The sequence below is a fragment of the Primulina tabacum genome, chromosome 6 (genome assembly GCF_025594145.1).
Source record: "Primulina tabacum isolate GXHZ01 chromosome 6, ASM2559414v2, whole genome shotgun sequence".
Taxonomy (NCBI): domain Eukaryota; kingdom Viridiplantae; phylum Streptophyta; class Magnoliopsida; order Lamiales; family Gesneriaceae; genus Primulina; species Primulina tabacum.
In genome coordinates this window covers 8,163,861-8,173,815 of record NC_134555.1, presented here as the reverse complement: position 1 = coordinate 8,173,815, position 9,955 = coordinate 8,163,861, and the positions used below count along the sequence as shown (strand labels likewise).

At 38.2% G+C, this 9,955-nt stretch overlaps 1 long non-coding RNA gene across 2 annotated transcripts; it reads right to left on the bottom strand.

The window, feature by feature from the left end:
- Nucleotides 1-778: 778 nt before the first annotated feature.
- Nucleotides 779-1,414, bottom strand: LOC142548057 (uncharacterized). 2 transcript variants are annotated; one of them, XR_012820856.1, is made up of 4 exons: nucleotides 1,296-1,414; nucleotides 1,093-1,211; nucleotides 919-1,006; nucleotides 779-814 (listed from the first exon to the last, which is right to left on the bottom strand). It is a non-coding gene; the product is annotated as an uncharacterized LOC142548057 (long non-coding RNA). The 2 variants fall into 2 exon arrangements; XR_012820855.1 differs by having other exon boundaries at nucleotides 783-814; nucleotides 919-1,211.
- Nucleotides 1,415-9,955: the final 8,541 nt, after the last annotated feature.

Below are 9,955 nucleotides of genomic sequence, written 5' to 3'. Positions count from 1 at the left end.
AATAGTGGAGCTAACATTACAGCGATGCGTGCACTATTTCATTCAACGACGAGCGCGAAGTGATAAGATGCTGGAAAAAAATCAACCATGGACCGACTATGCGTACTCTAAATTTGAAATGTGGTCAAAAAAGTCAATTGAACATCGAGTTGTAAGATTTGACCAAAGGGATAAAATAGCATCCGTTGCGATAAGAGGAAGATCAGGTCGTCAACATCACGTACAAGCTGTCAACATTTCTACGCGTGATTGCACAAGTGGTAAATTCACAATATTTGGAATTCCTTGTTCACATGTTATATGTGCTGCAAAATGGTTTGGTTTGAATCCCACACAGCTTGTACAACCATGGTTTACACTGAGCGAATACGTGAACACATACGATGGAAGATTCTACCTTATTCATGATGAACAATATTGGGATGAACTTACATTCCAATTACAACACAATAGTGTTCGTCGACAAAGGAAGCAGGCTGGTAGAGATCGCAGGACACGCATAAGAAACGAGATGGATCAGCCATCATCGAGGGAGAGACAACGTGGGAGGTAAAAGATCTACAATAACGTATTGTACCTTATTTTTATATTTGTGTATTAAAATTTTATATTTATTAATAATTCATGTTAATTTCAGGTAGATGCAGGTGAGAAGATTGAGTTATGGTGCCTAATACTTATGTTTGTGACGCAGCTTTTACAAAACATAATTGTATTGTTATGACAATTTAGTGTTGTATTGTTATAAAGTTGTTTTAATATCAAGAATTCTGCCAATCTCAGGGGACTCCATATCATAAACTGTCCATAGAAACTGAAGTAAATAAAATGAAAAAAAAATTATCAAGTTGATAATATATAATTCAGACTGAATTTTTAAAAAATTTCAAACTCTAAACAACTAATTTATATATCTACCTGCCCTTCAACCATCCTGTCAAGCATATCTCTCATTATACGGACCTAATGATGGGCCGTGTGTGTCCAAGAGAATCTGCGTCTCCACCTGCAATTTATAACAGTACACAATACAGTCATTAAAACTAAATAACAAAATTAAAATAATAAAGGTTAATTATTTTTTATTAGTACCGTGCGCCGTATGGTGGGAATGGTAGACCCTGAAGAACATCTGCAGCCTGCTTTTCTGAAATAGATACTTGTTGCGCTCTATCAAGGCAAAGAAGAATAATTCTAGATCATACCCAAATCTGCAATAACATACAACAGAAATAGTCAAATCATAAGAAAAATTCAGTACAATAAATATAATGACCGTAGAAGTGTAAAAATACCTGCAATATCTGAACAGGGCCGCACAAATCGATCTTTAATCTCATTGATATGTTGCACAACTCTCTATAAAGATATGCCAACACAGCAGAATCCCAGCTAAACGTATTCACCATTTCTATGTCCTCAAGAAACTGCAAATACATAAGTTTCACAGCAGCACCTTCCGAGTCCGGAAACATACTGTGAGAACCGATTTTTTTGGATCTTAGATTATGGTATGAAGTGGGAAAATATATTGGAAATCCTTGTATTTGAAATGTTATTATTGAAGGCCTTAATTATCAAGTCAATAAAATTTGTGCCAAGACATGCAAATTTCGAAATTTGGGGAAGGAAATTTTGCAAGATTTGAATATCATACAATTAAAAGAATTAAGGCATGAATATTGCTAGTTATTTTCGAAATCCTCCTAAAATATATGCCTAGATATTGTGATGCATGGATGCATGGAAACTTGCAAGGAAAAGTGGAGGCAAATCATCAAACTTGTGCACAAAATCCTTGACTTAGCTAGCATATTTTCGAAAATAATCAAGGGCAAGGGATTAAGGAATGTATCTCACAAATTGGTAGCAAAATAAACTCATCATGGAATATATTTTTTTGGCAAAAATCGTGTGGATCTTGAGTGCAATATGTGGGATTTTGATGCCATGTTTAGCTCCATTCCCCCTCACCTATAAATACCACACCATCCCTAGTCATTCCCCCACACCAAATTTCGAAAATCCTTGCTGAAACTCTCGAAAACCCAGCAGCCATCCTAGCCGAAACTCTGCCCGAAAATCGTCCCAAAGTCGTCCAAGAATTCAAGCCGAAGTGCTGCCCGATCGAAGAACAAGAAGTGATCCAAGTCTAGCATCGTGCACTCCACGTTTTTAGTGATAAAAAATATGGTCAGTGGGCTGTTTTAAATGGTAAAATTTCGATTTTTGCATGTGTTCGTTTTTTTAAAAAATTCGGTTGAACACCGTCTCCCGTCTATACATTTTTATGAAATTTTGGTACGTTATGTGTTGACACTGTGAGGATTCCCTGAAAATGGGTGGAATTCCAACATATGGCCCTTCACGGTGGGATAGAACCGTTTTATGGCCTCGTCCCCTTAGAGGATTAAAACATAGGGACTGACGTCAATAAACCGTTGAAGGTGAAAAATCGCAGTGTTGTTACGATATGAGTACGATGTTACGATTATGAAAAATCATGATGTATTTATATGTTATTTTCGAAAATGTTGTAAAATTTTTATGTTGTGTTCGATATCCCCCGCTTGCTGAATATTTCCCAAAATACTCACCCCCCTTACAACCTGTCCCAGAGAAATCCGAGGAGGAAATCGAGGAGGAGGAATCGGACCAGTTTTGGGGTTGGTGAATGCGAGACTTCAAGATTTTAGATTAAGCGTTACTTTTAATTTAGTTTTAGGTTTCCGCAATCAAACTCTGTCGTTTTTTTGAGATTTCGTTATTGCAAAGACAATGATTATTTCTTTGAGATTATGATTTATAAACTGGTTTCGATTTACACTATACTACAAAGGCTTGTTGTTTCGATTGTGTGATTGTTAAACAACATCGGTGTCAATCCCGAATCTCGGGGCGTGACATTTAAGTGGTATAAGAGCCGTCAGGTTCATAATCCGGTTGGAAAAAATGAGAAAAATTTGTACAAAAAAAAAAATTTCGGTGGGATTTTTGAGTAAGGCCGATGCTATCCCCTCCGAAACGGCCCAACGAGCGATTTTCACCACTTTGTTGTGAGGTAGGGTTCGAAATCGCGAAATTCCTTCGTTTAGGCCTCCAAAACATCGTTTTTGCCGTTTTAAGAAATATTCGTAGACCCTACAACTTCTCATAGGAAATTCCAAATTCGATTCCGTCGATTGTTCTGGAATCCTCTCGACATATGCTTCGAACCTATATGTCTAATTCCAAACTTTTCATTTTTGAAAAAAAATATTTACGTAATTTTCGAAAATTTCATATATATTGCATACTGTCCATTGTTCTATATTGTCTCTTTCTGATTCTGAGCATTTCCATTTTTGATTTCAGAAAATGGCTCCATCTACTCCCACGCGACCCCATACCCGTGCCCAAGCTGCCATTCGTTTGAAGGAGCTTGCCCTTCACTGTCAGTCTCATTAGATTCAGCGACTTATAGCCAGACTGAGTGAGAGGAAGAGGGAGGTCGAGACTTTAGCAGCCGAGAAAGAAGAGATTTGTGCCCGCCTTAACCAGTCTATCTATTAGGGTGAGCTAGTTAGAGGTGATAACATGGACCTAAGAGATGTCATAGAACAGTGCAAGTCTCAACATGGAAAGTTACGAGAAGATACGGAGCGTTATCGCAAGGAGCTGGAGGAAGAGAAACAACAGAACGCCAAAGGTAAGAGGAGACTGGAGAATTCAGGTGAGGCCATGAACAGCCTTGCGTATGTGAACCAACGTATGACTCAGAAAGTAGAAGCACTGAAGGACCAAATCAAGAAGAATAAACAGTACCATCTGCAGTATCAGCAGCATTGGAATGACGAGATGGACGTGGCTGATGCGGAGATACAGGGACTTAAGGCACAGGTGGCGTAGCTCATGGAAGAGAACGCCCAGCTCACCCATATGGTGAAGATACTGCAAGAGGAAGAGCCAGAGGAGGAACCGGAAGAGGAGAAGCCGATAGAGATAGATGAACCTATAGCAGCAGTTGGGGATGGAGAGATAGAGGACTATGCTATATTAGGAGTTTATTTTTACCATTATCATTATATTACTTCAGTCAGTACGATTTGTTTCATTCAGTACTATCTGTTTTCATTTGGTTGTTCCTTTATATTCAAAAATTAATAAAGTTATGTTTATTTATTAATGTCAGTTGTTCCAGCATAACTTATTCATTCAAACATATTGTCATGAACAACCAATTCTTAGAAACGTTTAAAATTAAGGGAATGGTCGGTAGACCACTGAGGCAAAACCGCAACCCCTGTTACGCTAACAACAACAATACCAACGAAGGAGATAACGGACCTCCACCTGGGTTCAGCCTTAACCAAGTAGACCTGATGGCTATAGCTATAGCCACGATCGTGGTGACGACACTGCAATGGTTAGTAAACCCAGACGCCAATCAACCACCACCACCTCCACCACAGCACGGAATTAAGTTCCACTACGAATCACTCCGCAAGAATAGGTGCCCAACCTTCAGTGGAGCTGCCGACTCTGAAGTTAGCTAGAGCTGGCTGAAAAGCGTGGAGACTCAGCTACGACTGTTGGAAGTCCCGGAGGCACTGAAAGCGGACGTGATAGTGCCTTTCTTGGAGGATAAAGCATGCAAGTGGAGGGAAGGAATCTCTCCAGCCATGACAGCTGCAGGACCAATCACGTGGCAGCGTTTCAGAGAGGCTTTTCTGAAACAATATTATCCGGCCGAGGTCAGACTGCAAAAACTGAGTGAGTTTGAAAACTTCATTCAAGCTCCGAATATATCAGTTGTGGAATACACCTCCCAGTTCAATGCCCTTGGATCTTATGCTCCGACAATCATGGCGGATAAAACTTTGAAATTGCATCGCTTCAAGAAGGGATTGAACAGCAGAATCCAGTCGTCTTTGGCAGTCTATCAGCCGACGAATTTTTCAGACCTGATGGGCGCAGCTATCCGAGGTGAAACTGATATCCAGCACCGGGAGAAGGAATTTAAGAACAAAAGGCCTATGAGTAGTCAATCCACACATAACGGTCAGACTTTCAAGAGGCCTAACTAGTCTAGTGGACCATCAAAAGGGCCTTCGCCTGCCACAAACTACCAAGCTATTAAGCCTTGCCCAGCGTGCCACTTACGACACCTGGGAGAGTGTCGTAGAGCGAGCGGTGTCTGCTTTGGATGCGGGAAACCAGGACACCGTATGGCAGAATGTCCAGATGCCACCAACAGAACAACTAGACCGTGTAAAGGAGACGGGTCAAACTCAGGAGTGAATACCAATAAGCCACGGGAGAACAAACCGAATGCCAGGGTGTTTGCCATAACGCAAGAGGAGGCAGACGACACGAACGATGTCGTGTCAGATACCATATTTATTCAGCAAGTGTCTGCTTATGTGTTATTTGACTGTGGTGCTACACATTCTTTTATGTCTAAGAGATTTGCTAAAAAGTTAGGATGTAAGCCCCAAAAACTAAATGAGCCCTTTCGAATAGCCACACCTACAAGTTGGGCCATTGAAACTCACGAAATTTACAGAGATTGTAAGATTAGTATCAGTACTCAGACTTTTAGCGCCGACTTGATACAGTTGATCATGGTCGATTTCGACATCATCTTAGGGATGGATTGGTTAGCCAAGAACAATGCAATAGTAGATTGTAAAGGGAAGAAAGTCAAACTCATCACTCCGAATCAGGAGGAAGTCGTGTACCAAGGTAGATCCAAGGAACGGAAATCACTGCTTTCCGCATCTCAAGCTTGGAGAGCCATGAAATCCGGAGAAGACATCTACCTAGCAATGGTTAGTGAAATAAAAGAAGAAGTCGAGCTGAAACTAGAGGACATCCCGATAGTGAGAGAGTTCCCAGATGTTTTTCCAGAAGAACTCTCGGGGACGATCCCGAAACCACGAAGTGGAGTTCGAGATCAATCTGGTTCCAGCTGCTGCATCAATCTCTAAAGCACCTTACAGAATGGCACCAGCCGAACTCAAGGGGCTAAAAGAACAACTCCAAGAATTGCTAGATAAGAGGCAAATTCGACCGAGTGTGTCCCCATGGGGAGCTCTAGTACTCTTGCAATAGTAGATTGTAAAGGGAAGAAAGTCAAACTCATCACTCCGAATCAGGAGGAAGTCGTGTACCAAGGTAGATCCAAGGAACGGAAATCACTGCTTTCCGCATCTCAAGCTTGGAGAGCCATGAAATCCGGAGAAGACATCTACCTAGCAATGGTTAGTGAAATAAAAGAAGAAGTCGAGCTGAAACTAGAGGACATCCCGATAGTGAGAGAGTTCCCAGATGTTTTTCCAGAAGAACTCTCGGGGACGATCCCGAAACCACGAAGTGGAGTTCGAGATCAATCTGGTTCCAGCTGCTGCATCAATCTCTAAAGCACCTTACAGAATGGCACCAGCCGAACTCAAGGGGCTAAAAGAACAACTCCAAGAATTGCTAGATAAGAGGCAAATTCGACCGAGTGTGTCCCCATGGGGAGCTCTAGTACTCTTCGTTAAGAAGAAAGACGGAAGTATGAGATTGTGCATCGATTATAGAGAACTGAACAAGATCACAATCAAGAACAAATACCCTCTGTGATACCCTTGTCCCACATCTTAAAAATGAAAGATTTAAAATGAGTTTATAATGGCTTACAATAGACTTTTATAGCAACTTGGGTTAATCATTTTCGTAAAGCGATGACGAATACGAAGTAGTTGCTATAGGGGCCCATTGTGCAGTCACGCAGCCGCGGGCCCGGGCTCGGGGCATGACAAAAATGGTATCAGAGCCGGTCACCGGCATGGAACACCGAGAAATAAGTGCTATACGGAGCAAAGTGCTACGTGCATGAGAGCCACCTCTTGAACCTATGGGGCAAAGTGCTACATGAGGGGAGCCACCTCTTGGACCTGTAGGAGCCATCTCTAGATTCTCGGCGCTGGTGGATCGAGGGGTCAGGCTGCGACGAGGACGTCGCGTTCTGAAGGAGGGGTGATTGTGATACCCTTTTTCCACATCTTAAAAATGAAAGATTTAAAATAAGTTTATAATGGCTTACAATGGACTTCTATAGCAACTTGAGTTAATCATTTTCGTAAAGCGAGGACGAATACGAAGTAGTTGCTATAGGGGCCCATTGTGCAGTCACGCAGCCGCGGGTCTGGGCTCGGGACGTAACACATACATCCATCAATGATCATTAATGCAACACAACGGGAATATTGTGCTACGTCCTCTTCAGTGCTTTGATCGTTAATCATATTATGTAAGCAATGGTCTAGCAAAGCGGTCAGATAAAGATGTGAACCTTTAATCTGAGAAGATGTAGGCGTAAAACCCAACCAAGTAGCGCAGTGCTGTTGTAAAGTATGTTTGTTGTACGCGGTATATACACCATTGATTGGCATGCCATCAATATTCAACCCCCAAATAAGGGCAACGTTCTGTAGGGTGATTGTTGCCTCGCCCACTGTAAGGTGAAATGTGTGTGTCTCACGTCGCCATCTCTCAACAATGGCTGTAAGCAAAAGATTATCATAATTTTTAATAGGACCATACTGAATGACACCATAGAAGCCTATGCGTGTAAGACATAGGCGGACACGGAGGTGAACCCCACATTAAGCAATCTCTAAAGACATTTGTCAGATCGGCGTGGCGGAATTAGTGCATCCATGTTCTCAGCGTTGATATTATTTGATATGTGTCTACCCCGCAAATACAATACATTATCCGTATTTTCAGCCATCTTGCAAACAAAAAATCATTAGTTAACAAATATTATATTTTTTATCAACAAATTTAACTACCTATTTTAAATTACACGAAATTTATTTGAAATTTCAGGCTCGAAAAAATAAAACGTATTTATTGATGACAAATTGATAATAAAACTAATTACTGTAGATTAAATAATTTCTTTTAAAAATCAATAATACTTCATAATACGAAACATTTAATTATAATAAATACATTAGTATCTATTTATACTTATAATAAATACATTATTAATAAGAAAAAGGACAATTCTATCCTAATCCAGGAGATTTAATACATGTTATTAAATAATATATACGTGTCAATTTTTTTATTTTAATATTAATTTTAGTTTGGTTATTAGCTAATTCATGTCACTAATAATTATTTTTGCCACTAGATCATTTTTCTTAAAATATATAACTCATTAACATAAATCAAAAAATATATAAAAAAACAAATTGAGAATAAGTTTTAAAATTTCACGTAATTTTAACATCCGTAATTTATAATACAATTAATATTATAATTATACATATAATATGCATATTATAATTATACATATAATATACATAAAATTTCACGTAAATATAAAATCCGTAATTTATATACATATTCTAATTCCAATAATAAAAATTAATATTATAATTATTGTAATAAAATTAAGTAAAAATTTATTAGTTAATTCTAAAATCACGTAAATATTCTAAAATCATGTAATTATTCTAAAATCACGTAAATAATAGTTATTATTATTATTTAAAACTACTAGGATACGTTCATAAAGTGCTCGGAGATGCAAAAATTCTAAATTACAGTATTATAATTCAAATAATACAATTAATATTATAACTATTGTTATTACTTAAAACTTGTATAATGAACAAACAATAATAAATATAATAAACATAAAAAAATAATTACCTCTTAATATTCTGAAAAAAGACTTACGCTAATAAATAAATGGAAAATTCTGAAGACCGGTGCTGAAAAGAGTGCTCGATGCTCGGTGATCGAAAGAAATTTGCTCCTAACGCTTTGCTCGGCTTTGGTGACAATGAAGAACAAACACCACATTTAAATAAGCGGAAAGAAGTCACGGGTGAGCAGGTCACGGATATTGAATCCGTGACCTACTGCCACGGATTCAGAATCCGTGACAGGTGGTCACAGATTCAATGAATCTGTGACCTGCTTATTTTATTTTTTTTTAATTTTTTTTAAAAAATAAATATGAATCCACGACAGTCTTCAGCGGAATGTACTAGTTTTATAAAAATTTTAAATTTGTAACATTTTTATAAAATTTTTATTAAATTATAATATTTTAAAAAAAAACCCAAGAAAATTGTGAGCTAAGAGCAATTATTATTTATTAGATCTTTATATCACAGAAGTAAGAGAAGTATGAAAATATAATAGAGATAAGCTTAAAATTAGTCACATGTCAAAACAAAATAGATTTTGCCTTTTCTATCAAACAGTTTGAATTGTGATAATGCCTTTGATTTTGTACATATTGATATTTGGGATCTTTTTACTCCCATTACTGTCGAGTGGTATTTTCTGAAGGCAAAAACTTGTATGAGACGGTCTCACGATCAGTATTTTGTGAGACAGATCTTTTATTTGAGTCATCTATGAAAAGAGTATTATTTTTTATGCTAAGAGTATTAATTTTTATTGTGAATATCAATAGGGTTGACTCATCTCAAAGAGAAAGATTCGTGAGATCGTCTCACAAAAGACCCACTCTTTTCTGAAAAGCAAATCAGATGTCACAACTATTTTTCCTGATTTCTACCGAATGATCCTCACTCAGTTTGAAACCAAAATAAAATCTGTTCGAGCCGACAATGCCTGGGAATTAAATTTTTTTAGATTATTTTTTTTAAAAAAATATTATTTCCCACCGATCTTGTGTGGAACGGCCTGAACAAAATTCTGTCATTGAGAGAGAACACAACATATCTAGAATGATACACGAGCAGTGCTTTTTCAATCACATCCTCCCTTAGTCTATTGGAGTGATCACATCCTCGCATCATTTTATCTCATTAATAGAACACCTTCTCCTCCTTTCATCATAAGATTCCATCTTACACTCATATTAAGGCGGTGAGTACAACTTTTGCAATTAAATTATCCTAGGGTTTGGTATATATTCACCACTCCGGAGAGGGAAAAA